The sequence below is a fragment of the Heptranchias perlo genome, unplaced genomic scaffold, assembly GCF_035084215.1.
Source record: "Heptranchias perlo isolate sHepPer1 unplaced genomic scaffold, sHepPer1.hap1 HAP1_SCAFFOLD_44, whole genome shotgun sequence".
NCBI lineage: Eukaryota > Metazoa > Chordata > Chondrichthyes > Hexanchiformes > Hexanchidae > Heptranchias > Heptranchias perlo.
Genome location: NW_027139453.1, coordinates 5599813 through 5626263, shown reverse-complemented (window position 1 = coordinate 5626263; position 26451 = coordinate 5599813). Strand labels below are relative to the sequence as shown.

The window sequence follows — 26451 nt, the reverse complement described above, 5'->3', positions numbered from 1 at the left end:
TCAACTCCACCTCCCACTTATCCACGCCTCCCACCTGTCCCACGCTATTGGCCGTTACCTTCCGCCATTCACTGCCCCCAATTCCAGCCTGAACATGTCCATCAGCGACTCCTTGTCTGCAGGTGGAATCCATAATCTCCTCAACAGCTACTCAGTGACCAAGATGATCCTAGTTGAGCAGTGCGTGTCGGTTCAGGAGTTTTGATTTTCGCTTCGGTATTTTAACTAATTGAAATACGAGTTTAAATCCCGCAAGAGCGCTGCTGTGTTACCATTTTAAGTCAAAAATCAACAATTGGCTTCTCACATCTTTTCAGCGTCATCACCAAAATCATCGTATTGACCATAACCTGGGACCAGTGAGGATTTTCACACTATTCCGCCACCTCCTCATCACCGTTGTCATAGTCATCAAAATTCACACACCCTCATTCTGAAAAAAGACCTTTGGAGAGGAAATGAAGTCTGTTCAACCCCCAGAGATTGTGCCAGGATAGGGACAGTCTGTAGTTCGTTCTTCGAAGTGGTGGATCAAATGAAGGACGTTCAACCAGTCAAACGCTGTCAGGACACGCTCGCCAGTGACGACATTGGGATTTGGATCAAAGGCGGTTAAATTGAGTTAAGATGGCGATCAGCCAGAATCTAAAAGAACGGCTCGAGGGGGTGAATAGTCAACACCTGTTACTTTATTCCCAAGGTGTCGCCAACCTTGAGCCAAGTTTCAGTCGAAGCCATGATGCCAATGCAATCATCCATAGTATGTACTTGGGTGGAAATCTGAACTATAAGATTCTATAACTCTGAGAAATTTCCTCTGACAAACCCCAGTCAGAGGCTTGTTTGATGCATCTGCTCAAAGCAGACTGGCGCATGTCCCCTGCAGTGTTGGATGGCATCAATAATACAAGGCCAGCAGCGGGTGGTCACAACTTGGTCACAACTTGGTCACAACTTGGTCAGTGCTTCCCCAGGCACCACTACGGTGATTTTTAATTCGGTTCCAGGTGCATTGTTCCCCGATGTGCCATCAAACCTGAAAATGTTGTTCCAGTGTTACCTTTACCCAGATCATGCAGACAGAACATCTGAAATCCGAGCAGGAGTAGGCCATACGGCCTCTCGAGCCTGCTCCGCCATTCATTAAGATCATGGCTGATCATCGACCTCAACTCCACTTTCCTGCCTGATCCGTTGAGGACCCTAGTGTCCAGCAATCTACGGATCTCAGCCTTGAATGTACTCAAACACTCAGCATCCCCAGCCCTTTGGAGTCGAGAATTCCAAAGTGAAGAGTGAAGAAATTTCTCCTCATCTCAGTCTTAAATGGCCGACCACTTATTCTGAGACTATGCCCATTAGTTCTCGACTCTCCAGCCAGGGTAAATAACCTCTCAACATCAGCCCTCTCAAGCTCCTGCAGAATCTTATATATTTCAATTAGATCACATCTCATTCTTCTAAACTACAGAGAAAATAGGCCCATTTTATCCAACCTCTCCTCATAGGAGAACTCTCTCATCCCTGGAATCAATCTAGTGAACCTTCGTTACACCGCCTCTAAAGGCAAGTATATCCTTCCTGAGAAAGGGAGAACAAAACTGTGCACAGTACTCCTAGTGTGGTCTCACCAAAGCCCAGTACAACTGTAGCAAGATTTCCTGACTATAAGGAAGTATTGCTGCAATTGTTACAAACTTGCAATAAAGGCCAACATTCCGTTTCCCTTCCTAATTGCTTGATGTTCTGGCATGCTAACTCTGTTTTTCTTGTCCGAGGACATACAGATCTGCCTGAACACCAACATTAAATATTTTTCACCATTTAAAAATATTCTTTTCTGTTCTTCCTACCAAAGTGAATAACCTCACATTTCCCATTCAGCGTGGATGGAATCTCCTGACCTTGTAGACCTGCCCTTTTTACATCAGCGGTCGGGACCAAGGCAGCGTGACATTGACCATTGGAAAAATGCAGCCTGCAGTACAGAAAGGACCAAGAATAGGGACATCTAACAATGTACACTTGTACGAATGGAGGAACACAGAAAAATCTGATCCACACTGCAGCTCGCAACCCTCCCAATAGCTGGTGTTGAAACGAAAGTGTTAGTCTGACGAACTTCATGTCTGTTGATGTAATAGAGTTTCCTTCATTTTGTAATAACGTTAGTTCTTAGCCCTTGTTTCGTTCGTATGAAGGATGAATCAAAATTCTCAGATAATTGATAAAAGAAGCATAGGGGAATGAGGTGACTTTTTAAGCAACGAGTTGTTATGATCTGGAATTGCCAGAAAGGTTGGTGGAAGCAGATTCAATAGATTGTAAAGTTCATAGAATCATGTAATCATAGAAAGGTTACAGCACAGAAGGAGGCCATTCGACCCATCCAGCCCGTGCCGGCTCTTTGTAAGAGCAACTCGATTAGTCCGATTGGCCCGTTCTTTTCCCGTAGCCCTGCACGTTTTTTTTCAACTGCAAGTATTTCTCCAATTCATTTTTGAAAGCCACAATTGAATCTGCTACCATCACAGTTTCAGGCATCTCATTGCAGGTCATCACTACTCATTGCATAAACATGTTTTTCCTCCTGTCGCCTTTGGTTCTTTTGCCAATCACCTTCGATCTGCGTCTTCTGTTTCTCGAACTTTCCGCCAATATGAACAGTTTCTCTTTATTTACATTATCTAAACCCTTCATGACTTTGAACACTTCTATCAAAACTCCTTTTAACCTCCTCTGCTGGAAGGAGAACAACCCCAGCTTCTCCAGTCTATCCACGTAACTGAAGTCCTTCATCCCTGGAACCATTCTAGTAAATCGCTTCTGCACCCTCTCTAAGGTCTTCACATCTTTCCTGAAGTGCAGTGCCCAAAATTGGACACAATATTCCAGTTGTGGCCGAAGCAGTGTTTTATAAACGCTCAACATAAATTCCTTGCTTTTGCACTCTCTGCCTCTATTTACAAAGCCCAGGATTCCGTGGGCTTTTTAACCACTTTCTCAACCTGTCCTGCCGCCTTCAAAGATTTCTAAACATATCCCCCAAGATCGCACTGTTCCTGCACCACCCCCGCCTACAATTGTATCATTTAGTTTTTTATTGCCTCTCCTCGTTCTTCCTGCGAAAATATATCACTTCGCACTTCTCGACATTAAATTTAATTTACCATACGTCCGCTCATTCCACCAGCCTGTCTATGTCTTCCTGAAGTCTTTTACTATCCACCTCACTTTTCACTACGCTTCCAAGCTTTGTGTAATTTGCAGATTTTGACATTGTGCTCTGTACACCCAAGTCCAAGTCATTAATATATATCCAAAAAAGTCGTACGGTGCTCTGGGGAACACCATATTATTCCTACCTCTGGTCTGAAAAGCAGCCACTCACCACTTCTCTCTGTTTCCTATCACGTGATCAATTTCGTATCTCTCTGGCCACTGCGCATCTTATTCCATGGGCTCAAATTTGGTGACAAGCCGATTATATGGCACTTCATCAAACACTCTTTGGAAGTCCATATACACAACATCAAACGCATTACCTTCATCAACCCTCTCTGTTACCTCATCAAAAACTAAATCAAGTTATTTAAACACGATTTGCCTTCAACAAATCCGTGCTGGGTTTCCTTTATTAATCCACACTTGTCCAAGTGACTATTAATTTTGTCCCATATTATCATTTCTAAAAGCTTCCTCACGACCGAGGTTAAACTGACTGGCCTGTCGTTGCCGAGTTCATCCTTACGCCCTCTTTTAAACAAAGGTGTAGCATTTGCAATTCTCCGATCCTCTGGCATCACTCCCACATATAAGAAGGATTGCAAGATTATGGCCAGCAACTCTGCAATTTCCACCCTTCCTTTCCTCAGCAACCTAGGATACATCCCATCTGGATCGGGTGAAATATCTACTTTAAGTACAGCCAGCCTTTCGGATAGTTGAAGTCCCCCATTATCACTACTCTATAGTCCTTGCACATCTCCGTGATTTCCCTGCAAATTCACTCCTCTGTATCCTCCCCACTAATTGTTGGCCTATAGAATAAACTCAGTGATGCAATGACACCTATATTGTTTCTTAACTCTAACCAAAGAGACTCAATCCTTGATCCCTCAAAGACACCCTCTCGCTCCAGCCCTGCAATATTCTCCTTAATCAATGCTGCCACCCCCGCCACTACCTCCCCCTACACACCTCTTTCTTGTCTTTCCTGAACACCTTGTATCGAGGAATATTTAGTACCCATTACTGCACTTCTTTGAGCCAGGTCTCTGTTACCTCTACCACATCATATTCCCATGTGAATAATTGCGCCTGCAGCTCACCAACCTTATTTACCACGCTTCGTGGGTTTAAACACATCCACTCTAAATCTATCTTCGACCTTCTCGTCTTCTCTCTTAGTCTGATCCCACATAATAATGTGTTATTTCTTACTCTACTGCTATCTCTCTCTCTCAATCCTTTGTGCACCTCGTTTCTCCTTTCTAATGCTACATCCTGTTGCCCATCCCCCTTCCAAATTAGTTCAATTCCCCCCACCACTTGTGAACCTTCCCATGTGTACATTGGTACCAGCTCGTTTGTGGTACAACCCATCCATCTTGAACGTGTTCCCTCTCTCCCAGAACTGGTCTCAATGCTCCAAGTATCTGAAACCCTCCCTCTTGCACATGTCTTTAGTCACACATTACCCTGTCTTATCTTCCTATTTCTCTCCTCACTGGCGTGTTGCACTGGGAGAAATGCAAAGGTTACTAACGTTGAGGCCCAGCTTTTTTACTTCCTCCGAGCTGCGGAAACCCTAGCCGAAGGACCTCATACCCTTTCTTTCCTGTGTCGTTGGTACCCACATGGACCACGATATCTGGCTGTTCCGCTTCCCCACGCAGAATGTTCCACACTGTCTCCATGATGCCCTCTACCCTGGCAATAGGGAAGCAACACACCAAGTGGGACTCGCGGCGACGGTCAATGAAACGCCTGTCTGTGCCCCTTACTATCGAATCCAAAATGAATAGTGCAATTCTACACGTCACTGTGCTCCCCCGTACAGTCCTTTGCCCCATGGTGCCATGCTCAGGACTGCTCTCCTTCGAGGAGTCATCACCCTCACTGACATTCAGTGATGAACACCGGTTTGGCAATGGCACGCATCCAGCAGATTCCTGCACTGCCTGCCTCTTCCTACCCTTTCGGATGGCCACCAACTTGCTATCCTGAACTCTCTGTGGCTGCGGGGTGAAAACCTCCTGGAATGTACGATCCAGGAAATCATCAGCCTCGATTATGCTCTGCAGTGAATCCAGCTGCCCCGAAATCTCAGAATCCCTCAGCTTGAGCTCGAGGAACTGGAGGCATTTCCTGCACACTTGGCCCTCCAGGACATATGAAACGCCCTGAAGTTTCCACATGGAGCCAGAATTGCAGGCGATGGGTCTCAGCTCCCGTCTATTGCATTCAGTTTTTTTTTCTCATCTCCCTTAGGACACTCCATTATTATTAATTTACTTATTGTTTACTTAACCCGATTAACCTCCCCTTTTATTCCGGGTCTCTCAGAGATCTTCCTCGCTGCTCACTGTCTTTCCCCCTCCACACCTAATGCCCCCTCTCACCAAATTCTCAAGTTTCCACTCTGTTCACAATCCACTCAATTCCCTCTGTGCTTCAGCGTGCACCTTTTACTTGATACACCTTTTGAGAACAGCAGTTACAACTATTCAATCAGCTTCCAGCTCACAGTAATTACCCTCTATTCAGACCATCACCGACAACTGATTAACGGCCACAGACATGCAGTTTCTGTTTACTGTTACTGAACTTACAGTTTCTGTTAACTGTTCGTGAACGTGCAGTTTCTGTTCACTGTTACTGAACTTACAGTTTCTGTTAACTGTTCATGAACGTGCAGTTTCTGTTAACAGTTACTGAACTTGCATTTTCTGTTCACTGTTCCTGAACTTACAGTTTCTGTAATCTGCCACTGACGTGCAGTTTCTGAACTTGCAGTTTCTGTTAACTGTTACTGAACCTGCAGTTTCTGTTTACTGTTACTGAACTTGCAGTTTCTGTTAACTGTTACTGAACTTGCAGTTTCTGTGAACTGTTACTGAACTTGCAGTTTCTGTTAACTGTAACTGAACTTGCAGTTTCTGTTAACTGTTACTGAACCTGCAGTTTCTGTGAACTGTTACTGAACTTGCAGGTTCTGTTAACTGTTACTGAACTTGCAGTTTCTTTTCAAATTGTAAAGCTCTATTTTGAATTATAAACTAAATTTTAATTTCAATTCACCGATTACTTTAATAGATCCCACCTCTCACCAACATCACATGAGCTGTATAATCTGGTACAGAAATAGTCATCAAATTGCTTAGTTTAACTTAAAATGTGCACCGTGTGGTCAGGACAATGTTGCAGCCAAAAGACACATTGAATTGGTGAAAGTGTCAGATGGTGAACCTGACAAATAAATATATAAACCCAAAGTACCCGTTCCAGGGTGGGTTGGAACCGCCAACCTTTTAATTAATAACTAAGCACGCTGAACGATTGCACCACAGAGACAATTGAACACATCAATCACTAAAAATTTACAGAGCTATGGGCAAAGAGCAGGGGACAAGAATGGGACTCATTGGATAGCTCTTTCGAAGAAACGGCATAGGTAAAATGGGCCAAATGGCCTCCTCCTGTGCTGTGCTTAACATGATACTACGATAATTAAGATATAATTCATGTATGTGAAGCAATTTTGGGCGGGATATGGCGTTTCAGAAATGTAAGTGCTCTGTTTTTTTTGTGTTGATTTTTATTGTATTTCCGTTACATCAGGTCAGGGACTCTTATAAATGATTGGGTTTAAAAAGTTCCAGGCCATGTAGGGCACTTTACCAACCAGTGTGTGAAACGACCTGGGTAGAAAGTCGATTTTGTGCTAACAGCACCATTAAAGCCGAAGTCAGACGCCTGATCCTTTTGACCACGCAATCACTGATAGATACTCGTCAGCAAATGATCTTAAACCCGGAACAGAAGTGATTGCACACTCCGATTGTATCTGGCTCTTGCTTTCACTTTATTGATGTTGTTCATTCCATGTCTTCTCTCTTCTTTTAGCATGTTAGCTCTAGAAATGAAGCCCTGTGCTTGGTTTGAATTTTTATGGCTTTATTCACCTCCATCGCTACTTTTAGTGATTTGTGTGTCTGTAACCCGAGATCCCTTTCCTCCAGTGCCCCATTGAGTCCCTTATTATCCAAGAAATATGTGGCCTCCTTAATCTACATACCAAAGTCCACCACCTCACACTTATCTTTATTGAAATTAATTTGCCAAATACACGCCCATTCTGCAAGTTTATTAATGTCTTCTTTCATTTTGACGCATTATTCCTTTGTATTAACTACACCTCCTAATTTGTTGTCATCTGCAAATTTTGAAATTGTACTTCCGATTCGCGAGTCCAAATCTTTCATGTAAATTGTGAACAACAATGATCCCAGCACTGATCCCTGTGAAATACCACTTCCCACCCTTTGCTGGTCTGAGTAGCTACCCTTAGCACCGACTCTCTGTTTTGGGTTTTGGAGCCAGTTTGCTATCCACGCTGCTACCTGTACCCTAACTCCACATGCTCTGGCCTTACCCATGATTTTACAAGGTGGCACCTTATCAAAGCCCTTTTGAAAAACCAAATATATTACATCTACTGCATTGCCCTTGTCTACGATTTCTGTTACTTCTTTAAAGAATTCAATAAGGTTGATCAAGCATGATTTTCCCTTCTGAAATCTGTTCTGACCACTCTTTATTATATTTTCGTTTTCCAGATGATTTTCCTATTACATCTGTGAGCAAAGATTCCATTATCTTTCCAACCACCGAAGTTAAGCGAACTGGTCTGTAGTCCCCTGAACTTGTTCAATCCCTCTTTTTAAATACAGGAAGAGCATTAGCTGTCCGCCAGTCCTGCGGCACTATTCCATTTTCTAATAATTTTATACACATGTAATAGTTCCTCTGCTATCTCTTCCCTAACATATTTTAATATATGTGGATGCAATCCACCTGGATCAATAGGTGGTTGAATTGTTTATCAATTATTTATCCCCCCCGCCCCCTCCCGTGCTTTTTACTTTAAATGTCTTTAGATCCATTTTAATCCATTCATCTGATATCATACCCACTTTACTCCCTGGTAAATACTGAGACAAAGTAACTATTAAATATTTCTGCCATTTCACTGTCATTACCTGTGAGCTGATCTTGTGCATCCCTTAGTAGCCCTATCCCTATCCTGATTTTTCTTTTGTTATTTATGTGTTTGTCGAATACTTTAACTATTTCTTTTTATATTCCTTCATACTTTAATTTCATAGTTCCTCTTTGCTTTCTGAATTGTTTTTTGACATCTTTCCGAACCTTTTCTTATTCCCCTTAGTCAACCTTTCCTTTCTTGTCTGTACACTTGGAAGATGCCTTTTTCTGCAGTTTCAATTTCATCTTCAGCTCCTTATTCATCCAAAATGTTTCATTATTGGCTGGATTTCTTTTGTTTTTTAGAGGAATATATTTCCCCTGGACTCTATTGATCACCATTTAAAATATTTCCCACTTTTTTTCTATCTCTTTGTCTTTCAAAATTTTTTTCAGTTTAACTTCCCGAGTTCCATTCTCATCCCCTCAAAATGTGCTTTTTTTACCCAATCTATTACTTTGGTCTTTGTCTTACTTACGTTTTTCTCAATCATTATTTTAAACCTTATTATGTTATGATCGCTATTGCCAACATGTTCCACTATGCGTCCTTCTCTTAACTGCTCCTGTTCCTTTCCCATTAATAGATCCAGCAGTGATTCCTCTCTTGTCTGGCATCTCACATACTGAGTAAGAAAGGAATCCTGTACACACTGTAAAAATTCCGTCTCCCTTCCCCCTTTCCAGACCTCTTCTTGCCAGTTCATTTTGGGGTAGTTGATAAACTCCGATGATTATTATTCAATGTTTTTTACTCATTTCATAGATTTGTCTCCCTATTTCTTCCTCCACTTGCCTTCCATTATTAGGTAGTCTGCAGAATATACCTATTTCCGTGGTCGATCACTTGTTATTCTTTGCCTCAACCCACATGGATTCCCTTTCTATCCTAATATTATTCATGTCCCTTTTTTCTATTGCTATTTTTTTGTCTCTAATTACTACAGCTACCCCTCCCCTCTCTATCCTTTCTAAATACGTCATATCCTGAAATATTTAACTGCCATTTCTGTTCTTTCTGTAGCCATGTTTCAGTTATCCCGATAGCATCTGGCTCCTCGCTTCGAATTACTGCCCCCAGTTCCCCCGTTTTGTTTTGGATGCTGTACACAATGCTGTACAGGCAAAATAATTTGATTTTAATATTTGCTCCCCCTTGCTTCATTATTAACAGTCATTTTGTACTGATATTCTTCACCTAAATTCATAGAGTCATAGAGTTATACAGCACGGATAGAGGCCCTTCGGCCCATCGTGTCCGCGCCGGCCATCAGCCCTGTCTACTCTAATCCCATATTCCAGCATTTGGTCCGTAGCCTTGTAGGCTATGGCATTTCAAGTGCATTTGTATTTGTTCCCTGACTATTTAGTTCCTTTCCGTGTTCTGGCCTTTACTCTCATATCCTATTCCTTTTATCTTCAGACTTATGTCATTTTCACGCGATCTCTCCCCGTTTTACTAGTTTAAGGTCCTATCCACAAACCCTTTTATCCTTTCCGCTAGGACATTGGTCCCATTCTGTTCAGGTGGAGCCCGTCCTAGCGGTAAAGCTCCAACCTGTCCCAATACTGATGACAGCATTGCATGAAATGGAACTCTTCCTTCCCACACCAGTCCTTCAGCCACGTATTCACCTTCCTGATCTGCCTATCCCTGTGCCAATTAGTATGTTGCTCGGGTAACAATCCCGAGATTATCACCCCTGAGGTCCTGTTTTTTTTTCATTTAGTTACTAACCTCATATATTCCTTTCGCAGGACTTCCTTCATTTTCTTCCCGCCGTCATTGGTCCCAAGATGGCCCACGAAAACTTCTTCCCCCTTCCATGTTCCTGTCAGGAATATAAGATGTTGAGAACAGGATTTAATATTCTTCAGGATAATGCATATAAACAGCAGGAATGTTGTTGGTAAAGTTGGATAAGGGCCGCTTTTGGGTGCAGCTGGCGTAATGCGCTATTAACAGCGCCCAATTACCCTTGCACAGGCAGGCCGCAAGGTTCAGCTGGGCCGAGGAATTCGCTCCCATCAGCGTTCCATTCTGGGCCTGACACGTGGAATCAATGCAATTCATACTGTCCACCACTAGGGGAGTTCAATCTCTGAAACGCAGGATGGTTCTTCGAAATTTCGAAAAGGCAGCTGGTACATTTTATTTGCTCAAAAAATAACAGCCGACTGTCTGCACGGAGTCTGAACGGAGATGAGCCATTGCACACGTAAAACACAGATGCAGGTTGCATCCCTATGTTTGCACACTGATGTTTAAACATTGAATAAAAGTTGTGCACTACTAAATCCCACATCCTCCAATCTGCACGCCAGACATCACCAATCTGACGATCTGAGTTGGTACCAGGTCTGGAGAGTCCATGCACCAAGGTTCTCTGCTGATGATGGGAGATTTTCTTCCAAAAGGTGGACAGAAGGAGTGACATCCTATATCCGCTGAGCGGGAGGGGTGTGGGGCGGTGCAAGAGGTCCTCCAGACATATATCCAAAAGGCAGCGGGAGGCCGTGGGGGACGAAGTCAATGCCAGGCGCACAGCATCATGAACATGGAAGCAGTGCAGGAAGAAGTTCAATGCTCTGACTTCAGTCGTCAAGGTGAGTGAGGTCAACTCTCAAGTGGCGTCTCCTATGAACTGCACCAAGCAATACACCCCCCATCCCCCACACACCAACAAACTCTTTCCATCAGTACTCAACTCTTCGAACCAGAGGCTTTCTCTCGCCCTCACACATTACCATTGTTGCATGCCGCCCACCCACAACTCACAGGTCACACAAACTGTCAGCTATTCAAACATGACAGGTACATCACACAGACACACGTCCTGCTTTCTTGCAGGAATAGGCGGCGCATATCAGGAGGCAGCAAGTGACAGTGGCATTTAGCCCGCCGAGCCTGTTCCACCATTCAATGAGATCATGGTGGACCTGTGATCTAACTCCATATACCCACCTTAGCCTTAATACTATTGGTTTACAGAAATCGATCAATCTCAGATTTTACATTCACAAGTGAGTTACATCAACTACCGTCTGCAGAAGTGCGTTACAAACTTGTCCCACCCTTTGCGTGTAAAAGCCGAGGTTTTGTGCATGCAACACACGTGGAGAAAAGAAAATGTCTCCAGATGTTGTACAGATTGAAGCTGAATTTGAATTTATCCCAATTCACGCGATGTTATGAATGCAGAATGGAAATGCTCCTGCATTGGCCGGTAATCGAACGCCAGCTTCCTCGAAGGCAGGCAAGAAATCGACCCCGAAAACACCAATGCCCATGCGGCAGTTGGCTGCATGTGTCCACTTGGAAACCTGTCTGAAAGAACATACAGTTTCACATGCCGAAAATATGAGTGTTTGATGAGACCATCTCAAGTGGCGCAATCGGTTAGCGCGCGGTATTTATATAATAGCATCAGGCTCGAGAAATACCAAAGTTGTGAATTCGAGTTTCACCTAGAGCAGTTCAACGTTTTGCTTCTGAATATTTCCACCGGAGTTCAAGCTGCAGCTGGTCTGCTCCATAAAGCATCTCCTTCTTCGTGTTCTCATGTGGGCACTTAGGGTCCTCTGGCCGGCCGTATTGCAAGAGCAGGTGTGAGTTTAGTTGTTAATAGGCGGGAGAGGGGGCGATTGGCGACAGCATAAAATGGGAAAGTAGACGGCGCGAGATCTTTAAATCTAAAGAACCGAACACACAATTCTTCTTTATGTGAAATAGACATTGTTCTGTTTGAAGTGTCGTGTAGGAAAATGGGGATCGGGCGGGAAAATAGAGTGGAGCTCGAAGATCAGCCATGATCTCATTGAATAGCGGAGCAGGCTCGAGGGGCGGTAAGGCCTCCTCCTGCTCCTATTTCTTATGTTCTTATGCAACAGCTGACCCGCCCCTCGTTGCTTGGCGGTTGGTTTTGCAATATCCTGCCCCGCCTGTCGCTTGATCCAGTTTGTTGCTCCCACTTTCACATTCAACTTGTTTCACTTCCTGGTCATGTGATACAAATGGCGGCGTGCAGAAGGTTCCGAGCCCGCAGGAAGATGAACGGTGGAAGGAAAGAGAGCAGCGATTTTGCTTCGCCACCAAAGATGAAACGCTCACTTTTCCTTTATTTTTCGTTTTTCTTTCTTAGAGTAAACTTTGCGGAAAGTGAATCGAACTTCAGTGACTGTAAAATCACCAGAGGTTCTGGCTGCACAAGATGAAATTGGCGACATCGGCATCTGAGAGGCTGAAATGATTAACATTGTTTCCGAGTTTCGGTAAGAGGCAGCACGGATTGATTTGAAGCGCTGAATGTCTCTGCATTCTACCGCCCACGGAGATGATGCTGGAAGTGTCTGCAAGGAGTGGGTGGGGGTTAGAAAGTATCGAATTTATTCGAGCAAAGAAATCAGATCAGCGCAACTAAACTCAGTGTTAACCATCCAATTAACAAGCTGCAGATAACTGCACCAATCCAAACATTTCCAGGTAACTATGGAAAAGACTCACTTTGAAGCAGTTTAGACACTAAACTGCAATTTCTGTACAAACAAGGGACGGGTGGTGTGAACGGGCAATCAGTGGTTTTCTAACTGATCATCTGCTGACCAAATGTTTCAGGTAAAAACGATGATCAGACAAGAACAAAGCCCTTTGCTGAGAATGTTAACCAAAGGTCAACATATTGACAATACTTCGCAGGCATCGTCTGTCCCGCAGTTACTTCTCTGCTGGAAAGGCAGAACTTGCCAGCTGTTTTAAAATTGACAGCGTGAACAAGGATTTGAATCCTGAACCCTGAAATCATTTAAACATCTGAAGCTCCACCGATTGAGCTATCCAGGCTTAGCGCTGCAGCAGTTTCCATCATACAGATTCATGGTCGGTCTCTGAATGTTCCATTGTGGGCGTCGAACTCGGGTGAGGGTTCGTTTTATTAAATTCTCAGTAACGTTTTGAGGAGAATCCTTGTTTGTGTTGAACCTGATGTCAGAAACATGGAGAGGAAACTCGTGAGTTTACAATTCTTCTTGTTTGTGCCAAATGTCTTCTCATTCGTTGGCACCAATTAAAAAAAACTCATTACCCAGTGGCTCAAAAGTTAAACTTCTACCACACGGGATCTGGAAAAGGTCTCTCGACCTGTCAGCGGACCAACAACTGAAAGCGGAATAATTCCACCCGTTACTCAGTGACACCGGGAAAAACTTTAACCTTCCGAATTTTCCTACACGACACTTCAAACAGAAGAATGTCTGTTTCACGAAAAGAAGAATTGTGTGTTCAGTTCTTTCTATTTAAAGATCTCGTGCCGCCTCCTTTGTCATTTCACGCTGTCGCCAATCGCCCTCTCTCCTGCCGATTAACAACGAAACTCACACCTGCTATTGAAAGACGGCCGGCCAGAGAACCCGAAGTGCGCACATGAGAACACCAAGAATGCAATGCTTTGTGGACCACACCAGCTGTCCCTTGAACTCCGGTGGAAATGTTCAGAAGCAAAAGGTTAAACTGCTCCAGGTGAGACTCAAACTCACAACCTCGGAATTTCTCGAGCCTGATACTGTTATATAAGTACCGCGCCCTAACCGATTGCGCCAATGGAGTCACACAACCGAGTGGCGATTGGTTTTATATTCCGTCATTGTTTCAGGTATGGGCTGTTCAAAGTTTGTGTAACAGTAATTATCATAATTATTTCCAGCTCCCCCTGCTCACTGGTGCTCGGTGCTTCACCCTGTGAGATACCCTCAGTCTCACTATATACATCCTCTCGAGAGGGTGCATCTGGGCTGGTGATGGAAACGGTGATTCGGGTGCAGCAATAGATGCTTCGTAGTTACCAAGCTTACTGTCATATCCTGACTTCTTTTAATGGTGGGAGACCTTACAATTAACAACAGCTCACATTTATATCGCGCCTTTAACAAAATAAACTGTCCCAAGGCGCTTCACAGGAGCGTAATCAGATACAATTTGACACAGATCCACAAAAGGAGATATTCGGACAGGTGACTTAAAACTTTGTCAAAAAAGGTCGGTTGTAAGGAGCGTCGTAAAGGAGGAGAGAGAGGCGGACGGCTTTAAGTCGGGTATTCCAGAGATTTGGGTCCAGGCAGCTGAAGGCATGGCCGCCAATGGTGGAGCGATTAAAATCAGGAGTGCGTAAGAGGCTGTAATTTGAGGAACTTCGTGATCTCGGAGGGCTGTCAGGCTGTGGGAGGTTAAATCGATAGGGAGAGACGAGGCCACGGAAGGATCTGAACACAAGGATGAGAATTTTAAAATCGAGGCAATGGCGAACCGGGAGCCAATGTAGGTGAGCGAGCACAGGGGTGATGGACAGTTTTAAAGCTAAGCAACGTGTGCAGGATCGGAGGGACAGGATGACTCGGGAGAATGGGCCTGGGGCAGTGAGAACATCTCTTGAGCATTAAGATTTTCAGTCGCTGAGAGAGGCAGGGAGATGAGATCTATGTGTCTATTCATCCTGGCATCTGCAAAATCAATCGTCTCTCAATGCCCAACATCTTTCTTCCCCTCTCCCTGCTTTCCTGGTAAAGGTTTATTTTTCAGTCTCTGTATTTGCTTCGAACATCTTATTCCCTCGGCATCTGGAGGAACAGAGGAAGCTGGAGGAAAATAACAGAGAAGCAGAAAGAGACGGCAGGTGAACCTGGCAGAAAATGTGAGTGTCACTTGCTTCAAATGAGGCCTGATAGGCCGGCGTTGCATTGCACCTTTCCAAGGAGATGCGTTGATCAGGTAGGTGGGGTTTGGAAATGGAAACATTTACACCAGTAGCGTGTGATAGTATTTCCCCTAACTGTCCATTCCATGTTCATGCCTACCCGCACTTGGGGATTTCATTCTCTGAACAAGTCTTTCGTGTTCTTGCAGTAAATGTCATTTTGTTTGAGCAGCTTGTCTGGTGCGAAAGTGACCTAAATTTCAAAGGGAGAAGCAGGAAGGGCAGCGTTGGTCGGCTTGCTTGCAGGAAAATTGCAGCACGTTCCCTGGTGATCTGGATTCGGATGCAGGTCGGGTTGGTTTTATTGAAGGAACAAATCAACAAGGCCGAAAGTCCCATCCAGCCGAATGCATCAAAAATTGTCCCGTCTTTGTAAAGGACTGAACGTCAGGACTGGGATTGGAACCCACGTCTCCACGAGACGTGAACGCAGCGCCTCAGACTCCCGACTCCTGGCTGCAGTGGTCACATTCTCTCATTTCCCGATAAAAACCCAAATACATTTTCACTCATTCCGGACTTCGTTAAATGCTTTCTGTGGGCTGAGTGATTGGGATACAATCTCCCCAGTATTTCCTGCCCATCTGCTCGGTGCATGGGGAGGTTTGACCGGACCGTGGCATCTTGTTTCCCAGGGTGGGGCAGGAATGCGAGGCTGCATTCGTTGCTTTCCACCGGCAGTGGGTGATTGGAGAGAGCGGGGCCGGACAGGCGGCCTCAATGTTGCTGCTTGTCGCGGCCTCACTCACTCCGGGAGCTGTGGAACAGTGAAAAACTGATGGCTTTGTTGCCGCTGATAAAATCCGGTTACAACCACTTGTTATTAACAGAAGCAGCGCGGCAGGATCATTTAATGATCTCTCACAAATCAACTGAATGTGCAGCTTTGAGAGGGGTTTTCTGCATCATCAGGGCAGGGAATGGGAGTGAGGGAGATACACTGCCGGTATCTGTGTCCTGTTTGTGTGTAGAACTGTACAGAGAAAGAAAGAATACACCGGGGCTGTGAGATATTGTATTTTATTCATATTTAACCTCAAAATGAATTCTTCAACTTTTGAATTTTTGCGTCCTTAATGAGGAATGTTTTCAAAATAATTCCACGCAATTTCAAACCCGGGACTTTTTTGTATATTAGGCGAGAGTGATAAACATTATACTACGGAAACTCAGCGCTGTAAATTATTATAGGAACAACTCAGAAGAGAACAGCGGTCTGCAAATATTTTTAATGCGGGAGGCGGATACGAATCCCGTTTCGGAGAATTCACTTTTACAAAACAGTTTACTGTATTAATTACGAGAAACTCAGCAAACTCTTTAAAGAAGATGAATAATTCTTCTATTCGCTATTAATCAACCGATAACTTTGTGTTTCAGACTGAAGGAAATCCGAACATGGTTACCGAGTCAGTCAAAGCTTAAATAAGTTTTTGTGTTTTGCATGTGTTGAATTGTTAAATTCCCCACCTCACTAAAACACAACGGTAATTACTGCTCCACTCTATCATACAAGCCCAACTAGTGCCGCCTCATTGAAAGAACATAAACTAGTGCCCCCCACTATTGTACAACCTCAAGTGGTGTATATACAAAGTGTGAGTGTGTTTATTTGACTGTGATATTTATGTAATAGCAGCCTCCAATCCCTCCGTGTCCATGGAAAGTTTGTTAGTGACGGAAGTCGAATCGCGCCCTGATAACACTGGAGCATCAATGTCCGGGCTCAGGCCACTTGACCACGCTCTATGCCTGTGTTGTCCAATTGAAATTGCTGACTCACCGCGGGTGTGGCTATGGTGATATCGTTTTATCCACATGAACGGATTATAATAGAAAACATCTCCCACACACAATACAGGGAAATGGACTTCACATGTGTGTATTTAATAACATCTTTCACCATTCAGTAACCAAGGAAGTAAAACACTCACAACGACGGAACAACACTCGCACACTCTGCTTTTCATCTTATCATTATACCAACAACACAAAAAGGTTAAAGTTCACATGCAAACCGCATGCAAATATGAGTATTCAGAACACAGGCCCAAAGACTGTGTTCATGACTCATTTTTATTTAGTGGCCAAGGTATTGGACAACACTGGTCTGTTTCACAATGGATTGATGGGACGGGCCGTGTTCTGCTGAGCCCCAGGACTATACATTCTTACAACAAATAGAAATAAACCTGCCGTGGAAGGATGGCGGATTTGTTTTCTGGAAAGAACAAATAAACTGGGCCCAAAAATCGCCTGCAGCCGAAAGCATTAAAAATCAGTCTGTGTTGGCAAAGGTCGAAATGTCAGAAGTGGGATTCGAACCCACGCCTCCAGAGGAGACTGCGACCTGAACGCAGCGCCTTAGACCGCTCGGCCATCCTGACTCAACAATTGCTACTTTAGTAACCCTGATTTTCCACAGAGGCCCAGTGACCGTTTCACTCTGGTTCTTGGTCATTCCTGGAGGGAGACCGTGTGAAAAGGATACCAGTTCCCCAGATTTCCCTGTGCCTGTGCTCGGTCTTTGGGGAGGTTTGGTCGCGCGGTGGAATATTGTTTCCCGGGGAGGGGCAGTAACGCGCGGTTTGAGATTGGATTCGGAGCTTTCCGTCCGCAGCGGTTGATTGGAGCAAGCGAGACCGGACAGGCGGTCTGAATGTTGCTGCTGTCGTGGCCTCAATCACTCAGGGAGCTGAGGAACAGCGAGAAACTGATGGGTTTGGTACTGAATCCGAAATGCGGCTTAGAAATGTTGTTATTAACGGAGGCAGCGATGCAGGATCCTTTAATGATCGCTCAGAAATCAACTGAAACTTGTCGGAATGTGAATATCATTTTACTTTTCCAAAATGAATGGAACGACATTTATTTTGGAAAAAGGGAAAGAGTCTGGTGTCGCTCACCGAATTAATGTCCATGTCACAGTGAGCCAGCTCTCTTGCAACAAGTGAATCCTCCCTTCAGACCTTGTCTGTCAAGAGGAATTCTGATTTCCGTAAAGCCAATCTCGGATTTTATCGTAAAATATTGCGGATGATGGAAATCTGAAATAAAAACCGAAAATTCGTCTGGGCTTTTGACGAAGGGACTTCGACCTGAAATATTAACTCTGTTTCTTTCTCCACTGATGCCGCATCACTTGCTGACCTTTACAGCATTTTCTGTTTTTATTCAGGTTTCTTTTTATTTTGTTCCTGCGCCTGCTATTGGACCACTGGGTAAATGGTGAAACATCTGCCATGCTCAGCTGGGAATGATTCCGGCCCATTTTCTTGCACCAAGACACACATTAGAAACCGGGAAAGGCGAGACCATGAAAGTTCGGGTAAAAGTTACCCTTTCGCTCCTGGATGGAGTCGAAACACCAACTTTGAACAATTAAATAAGCAAACGCGATAACCGATTGCGCTACAGACAGATCATTAGCAACACTTCGCCTTTAATTCACTGAGTTAAAGCTTCAGATTGCAGCGAACAATAGAACAGCTCTTTATTATCAGTTTCTTTTTCCACAATAAAGGGGGTGAATCTTGCCCGAGTGAAAATCTGTGCCGTATTATTTCTGAATATCAAACTCCTCTTGCCATTAAACACCTGAAGTTTGGAAGACTCCGTCCCCCGGTGATAGAGAGGATTGATTTTTCCAGCTGTGATTCACCATCCTCTATTTCAGTAATGTTCAGGTTTGCTGAAAATGAGATGAGTTGAAATGAGCCTGTCCGATGGGCCGGTCTGTAACACTACACGGCGTCTACAAAGTTGTCCCTTGCACGAATAGTGAAGAGGACGGAAACATTCCCAGCTGAGCGCGGCTGATATTCCACCATTTACCCAGCGGTCCAAGAGCAGGCGCAGGAACATTACATAAAAATACGAAATAAAACAGAAAATGCTGGAAAAGGTCAGCAAGTCAGGCGGCATCTTTGGAGAAAGAAAGAGAGTTAACGTTTCAGGTCGAAGACCCTTCGTCAGAAGCACAGACGAAATTTCTGTTTTTATTTCAGATTTCCATCATCCGCAGTATTTTGCTGTAAAAATCCGAGATTGACTTCACGGAAATCAGAATTCTTCTTGACAGGCAAGGTCCGAAGGAAGAACTCATTGGTTGCAGGAGAGCTGGCTCGCTGTGACATGGATATTTCTGCAGCAAATGACAACAGGCTGTTTCCATGTAGAATCATAGAATCATAGAAAGGTTGCAGGACGGAAGGAGGACATTCGGCCCATCGAGTCCGCGCCGGCTCAAGGCAAGAGCAAACCAGCTCGTCCCGCTCTACCCCGTCGCCCTGCAATTTTTTCCTTTCAAGTGCTTATCCAGTTCCCTTTTGAAGGCTATGATTGAATCTGCCTCCACCAGCCCCCTCGGGCAGTCCATTCCAGATCCTTACCACTCGTTGTTTAAAAACGTTTTCCCCTCATGTCACCTTTGGTGCTTTTGAAAATCACCTGAAATTTGTGTCCACTCGTTCTTGAAACTTCAGCCAATGGGAACAGTTAATCTCCAACTAATCTGTCTCGATCCTTCATGATTTTGAATACCTCAAACACATCTCCTTGCAACCTTCTCTGTTCCAAGGAGAACAACCGAAGCTTCTCCTGTCTATCCACGTAACTAAAGTCCCTCATCGCTGGAACCATTCTCGTAATTCTCGTCTGCACCCACTCTAAGGCCTTTACATCTTTCCGAAAGCGTGGTGTCCAGAACTAAATACAATACTCCAGTTGTGGTCGAACCAGTGTTTTATCATGACTTCCATACTTTTCTAATCTATGTCCCTATTTTCAAGCCCAGGATCGCGTCTGCTATTTAACCGCTTTCTCAACCTGTCCTGCCACCTTCAACGATTCATGCACAAGTCTCTCTGTTCCAGTATCCCTTTTAGTGTTGTGCTCTTTAGTTTATATTGACATGGTGTTTCCACAATGAATGTCGCTCCCTTTCTATTGGAAAATTAAAATGGTATTCACATCCCGATAGGTTTCAGTTGATTTGTGAGCGATCATTAAAGGATCCCGCAGCGCTGCCTCCGTTAATAACAGAAGTTGTTGAGTACATATTTGGGACGCAGCAACAACCCATCAGTTTCTCGCTGTTCCCCAGTTCCCTGAGTGAGTGAGGCAGCGACAAATCACAACATTCAGACAATCTGTCTGGCCCCGCACTCTTCAATCACCCGCTGCCGACGGAAAGCAGCGAATTCAGTCTCAGACCGCGCATTGCTGCCGCTCCATGGGAAACAGGATATCACAGCCCGACCGAACATCCCCATATACCGTGCGGAGGTATTGCTGCAGTTATATAAGGTATTGGAGAGACCACACCTGGAATACTGCATACAGTTTTGGTCTCCATACTTAAGAAAAGACATACTTGCTCTCGAGGCAGCAGAAAGAAGGTTCACTCGGTTAATCCCGGGGGTGAGGGGGTGGACATATGAGGAGAGGTTGAGTAGATTGGGAATCTACTCATTGGAGTTCAGAAGAATGAGAGGCGATCTTATTGAAACATATAAGATTGTGAAGGGGCTTGATCGGGTGGATGCGGTAAGGATGTTCCCAAGGATGCGTGAAACTAGAACTAGGGAGCATAATCTTAGAATAAGGAGCTGCTCTTTCAAAACTGAGATGAGGAAAAACTTCTTCACTCAGAAGGTAATAGTTCTGTGGAATTTGCTGCCCCAGGAAGCTGTGGAAGCTACATCATTAATAAATTTAAAACAGAAATAGATAGTTTCCTAGAAGTAAAGGGAATTAGGGGTTAAAGAGAGCGGGCAGGAAATTGGACATGAATTTAGATTTGAAGTTAGGATCAGATCAGCTATGATCTTATTGAATGGCGGAGCAGGCTCGAGGGGCCGATTGGCCTACTCCTGCTCCAATTTCTTATGTTCTTATGTTCTTATTCGACCCAATCTCTCACGCGTCAATCCTGCCATCCCTGGAATCAGTCTGGTAAACCTTCGTTGCACTCCCTCCGTAGTAAGGACATCCTTCCTCAGATAAGGAGACCACAACTGCACACAATACTCCAGATGTGGTCTGACCAAGGCCCTGTTTAACTGCAGTAAGACATCCCTGGACCTCTACTCAAATCATCTTGCAATGAAGGCCGACATACCATTTGCCTTCCTAACTGCTTGCTGCACCTGAATGCTCGCTTTCAGCGATTGGTGTACAAGGACACACAGGTCTCGTTGCACCTCACCTTTTCCCAATCTATCACCATTCAGGTAATAATCTGCTTTTCTGTTTTTACAACCAATCTGGATAACCTCACATTAATCCACGTTATACTGCATCTGCCATGTTCTTGCCCACTCAGCCAACTTGTCTAAATCATATTGGAGCCGATTTGCATCCTCCTCACAGCTCAGATTCCACCCCAGCTTTCTGTCGTCTGCAAACTTGGAAATATACAATTAGTTTCCTCATCCAAATCATTGCTATTTATTGTGAATAGTTGGGGTCCAAGCATTGATCCCTGCGGTACCCGACTATTCGCTGCCTGCTGCTCGGAAAAAGACCCGTTTATTTCTGCAGACAGAGTGGATAAATGAAAAGAAACAGGATGAGAGAGAAACAAAGACAAAGAGAGACAGACTGAGAGATGGAAATGAACAGTCAGAGAGGGAGAGAGTGAGGGTGAAATAGGAAGGGAGAGGGGGCAGAGAGAGAGAGAGATGAAGACAGAGTGAGAGAGGGAAAGACAGAGAGATGGAGAGAGAGAAACAACGATCAACAAGCAGAGACAGAGAGAGAAAAGGCTGAGGCAGATTGAGAAAGACCGGTAGACGGAGAGACAGAAATACAACGAGCGGGAAAGACAGATAGAGAGACATTGACATAGAGTGACAGAGAGCGAGTCAGTGAAAGAGAGAGTGATCTTGTTCTGTCCCTATATCTGCTTAAAAGTGTTGTGCTTTCAGTCCCGGATCATTCTGTGTCTGTTTAAAAGGGGTGTGCTGTCAGTCCCGGATCATTCTGTGTCTGTTTAAAAGGGATGTGCTGTCTGTCCCGCATCATTCTGTGTCTGTTTGAAAGGGATGTGATTTCAGCTGCGATGACCCATAAGTTAATGTCGTTGGACTCAAAATCCATTGTGCTTTCCCCGGGCAGATTCGAACCCTGCTCGCAGCGGATCTTTTCAGTAATTCGAAACCTGTTATTTGTCATTCACCCTTTCACCCTGGAGACGACTGGCCCTGAAACTGCTCAGAATTCTCTCCAATACATTTTGCTCATAAACCATTGGCCGTGTGGCTTAATGGATAAGCGGTCTGATTTTGGTGTATGTTGTGGTGTTAGCGGAAAAGTGCAACTTCGAGTCCGATGGTGGTGGTTTTACACACTGGGCATTTCCTATTCCGAATGTGTTTTGCACCCGACCATTGCTAACTCAGAGTCTTCAGTCTATCCGCCATTTGTCCATCCCGTGGCGAGAGAGGATCTCACACTGAAGTTTACTTCCAGCAGTTGAATTTACATTTTCAATAATCCCATTCCCTCAAAGAAGGAAGCCAAGCAGAAAGAGGGAATAACATAGAATTACAGGGAATGTACAGCGCAGGAACAGACCATTGGATCCAACAGGTCCATGCCGGTGTTTATGCTCCACACGAGCCTCCTCTCACTTCACCCTATCATCATATCTTTATATTCCATTCTCCTTCTTATACTAATCTAACTTCCCCTTAAATGCATCTCTGCTATTCGCCTGAACAACTCATTCTGCTAACAAGCTCTACATTCTAACCACTTGCTGGGTAAAGACGTTTCTCCTTTATTCCCCATTGGATTTATTGCTGAAATTATGCATCGCAGTTTTGGTCTCCCCCACAAGGGGAAACATCTTCTCTATGTCCACCCTATAGAACCCCTTCTTAATTTTAAAGACCTCCATAAGTTCACCTCTCAGACTTCTCTTTCCTAGAAAAAAAGCAGCACAGCCTGTTCAGTCTTTCCTGATAGTTACAACCTCTCAGTTCTGATATCGTTATTGTAAATCGTGTTTGAACGTGTTCCAGTGCCTCTCTCGGCTTTTTGTAATATATGGACTCGAACTGTGCTCAGTGCTCGAAGTAGGTTCTAACCAAGTTTCGATATAAATTTAACATAACCTCTCTGCTTTTGAATTCACTCCTCTCGCAATTAACCCCAGTGATTTATTTGCACATTCTATGGCCTTGTTGACTGCATTCAGCTGCCTCGGCCCGAAGTTCTCACCCTCTCTACCTCTCTCTCACCCTTCAAGAAGATCCGAAAAAACTTTACCTTTGACCATGCATTTGGTCACCTGACGCAATATCTCCTTATGTGTCTCGGTATCAAAGTTTGATCCATAGTGCTCATGTGAAGCGCCTTCACTCAGTCTTCTGACTATCTGTCCCGGTGCCGAGAACATAACAAGTCTGCCCTTACAGATTGTGAGTCCATCAATGTTTGTTCACAGGTTCTAATATTGTCCTGAATATGACCTGCTCATTTGCAGATTCCTTGATTTAATATGTGTAAGTGACTTTAATATTGAGAAATGTGCAATAACGTTTTTAGAATTATTTGGGGTTTCAGCGCCTGGCCTACCCCTGTCTACAGAGATTATTCCATCACATTTTTGACTTGTGCCTTGTCGGAGGTTGTGAATATTTGGGGAGTGAGGAGGTGAGCCACCTGCCACAGAATACCCAGCCTCAGACCTGTTCTAATAGCCACAGCATTTATGTGATTGGTCCAGTTGAGTATTTGGTCGATAGTGGTCCCTTTGATGTTGATGGTGGTGGATTCGATAATGGTAATTCCATTGATTGTCAAGTGGAGGTGGTTGCAGTCTCCCTTGTTGGAGATGTTCATTGTTTGGCACTTGTGTAGCACGAATTTACCAGGTTGAAACCAGGGATGAGGGAATTCTGTTATGGGGAGAGACTGGAGGAGCTGGGATTTTTCTTTTTATAGTGGAGAAGTTTAAAGGGAGATTTAATGAAGCTGTTCCTAATTACGGGAGGTTTTGAAAGAGTAAATGGTAAAAGAGGAGAACCTGTTTCCACTGGCAGGAGGGTCGGTAACCACAGCAAACAGATTTAAGATCATTTACAAAACAACCATACGGGAGGTTAGGAGAATTGTTTTTGTGCAGCGAGTTGTCATGACCTGGAGTGAACTTTCTGAAAGGGCAGTGGACGTTGATTCAATGGTAACTTTGAAAACGTAATTGGATATGTAATTGAAAAGGAAATATTTGCAGAGTTGTGGGGAAATGGCTTAATTGGCCACCACAACTCACGATTGTCTGTTCTCGCCGCACCTGCCACAAGCCCAAAATGGCAGCGATGGGCTTCAAGACATGGCCAACTCTTGCACTGGTGATAATGCTGAGCCAATCTTGGTGATGGATATTGAAATCCCCCCACCCAGAATACATTCTGTGCCCTCACTACTCTCAACGATTCCAACAAATGATATTCAACGTGAAGGAGTACTGATTCATCAGCTGAGTGAGGGCGATAATGGTGATAATCAGCTAGAGGTTTGATCTGAAGCCATGACACGTCATTGGGTCTGTCGGCAATGTTAGTAATCCCAAGGCAGCTCCCCTTTTCAAGTATATAACCAATTCCTTTTTGACAGTTACTATTGAATCTGCTTCCACCGCCCTTTTAGACAGTGCATTCCAGTTCATAATAACTCGATGCATCGAGAAATTGCTCCTCATCTCTCCTCCGGCTCTTTTGCCAATTATCTTCAATCTGTGTACTGTCGATATTGACCCTCTTGCCGTTGAAACAGTACCCATTTTGTTTCGCTATTTTTTTTTCTCTTAACTCTGAACACCTCTATTAATTCTCGCCTTAATCTTCTCTGTTCCAAGGAGGACAACCCCAGCTTCTCTAGTCTCTCCACATAACTGAATTCCCTCAAGCCCAGCACCATTCTAGTAAATCTCTCCTGCATCAACTTCAAGTCCATGACACCCTTCTGAAAGTTTGATGCTCAGAATTGGACACAAGACCACAGCCGAGGCCTAACCAGTGATGTATAAATGTTGAACATAACTTCCTTGCTTTATTACTCCCAGCCTCTATAGCCGAGGAATCCGCATTATTTTTAACAGCCTTTTCAACTTGTCTTGCCACCTACAAAGATGTCCATATGTTAACCCCCTGGTCGCTCCAATCCTGCACTCACTAACAAATTGCACCACATAATTTATATTGCCTCGGCTTATTCTCCCTTCCGAAATGCATCACTTCACACTTCAATGTTAGCTGCGTGAATTAATAAGTATTTAGAGGATGTTTCTCTGATTTTGTAAATGTCTATATGATATTTGTGTCAATCTATAAATAGTGACAGGTTGTTTCTCTGAGTGTGCCCCGTCTATATAATAGTTGTGTGAATCTATAAATTGTGACAGGTTGTTTCTCTGAGTGTGTTTTTGTCTATATGTTAGTTATGTGAGTTTATACATATTACAGGGTGTTTCTATGAGATTGTTAAAGTTTACAGTTTTATTCTGAGAGACTGCAAAAATATCGAATGGGTTTCACTGAGTAGTCAGATGTTTCCAGGATATTTATCTCATTTGTTAATATTTTAAACGTTTTCCTTTGAATCCTTGATATCAATCCTTTGCTCCTTTTATTTTTCCATCCCCTCTGTAAACACCATAATATGTTTGGCTGGGTAAGGTCACTCTTTAGAAACACGTTGTTGTTGTCTTGTTCTAGTTTAAGGCCTGATTCGGGAGCAGCTCAATGTTCCATCGCCGGGATCCGTGCTTGGTAAGATTCTGCTACTTTAGAATAAGTTATTTAATCTGGAATTTGTACCCTGATGGCTTGGGATGGAATAAAACAGAGAACCAGATGCTGCAATCCAGCTTTTTTCCCGCTGTCATTCCATGCTTTTCTCTGTCACAATCTCGTATTTGTCCCTCCGCTTTAACTCAATACAGGAGGAGGAACTCCGATCTCTCTGCTTTTTCCTCGGTATTTTATGGGCGGGTGAAATATTTCGCATTCGCTTACCATCAGTTTCAAAATGTGTATTATATGTCAGGCTAGGTTCTGTTGTGGAAAATTGTTATGGTGACAACAAGTCTGTTTGTTGAATGACTGTGATTAATGCCACTTGCAATGAGGCCGAATTATGTGACTGGGGGATTTCTCCCTGCTTTAAATAAGGAGCTCCCTTCGCCGTGTCAATTTATACAGTCAGTTCATAGCTTTCAGCATAAAAACCATCTGCCACTCTCACAGAATTCCAATCATGAATTTGCCGATCGATTTTCAATACATTTTCGAACAAATGCGGATACTAAATGTATTCCAGGATATCCAGAAGATTTAATATCCCCTCCTCGCTGCTGCCGGTGTTCCTCGTAAGTTTCTACGTCCAGTTATTAATTCTATAAGCCATGTTTAACTGTAATATTATTCTT

General features: G+C 44.0%; 1 long non-coding RNA gene and 1 other non-coding gene across 2 annotated transcripts in view; both read right to left on the bottom strand.

The window, feature by feature from the left end:
- LOC137312864 (uncharacterized) overlaps positions 1 to 26451 on the bottom strand; it is a 1008715-nt gene that overhangs the window by 482016 nt on the left and 500248 nt on the right. The gene's annotated exons all lie outside the window — the stretch shown is intronic.
- trnal-cag (transfer RNA leucine (anticodon CAG)) lies at positions 17319 to 17401 on the bottom strand. The gene has a single exon. It is a non-coding gene; the product is annotated as a tRNA-Leu (tRNA).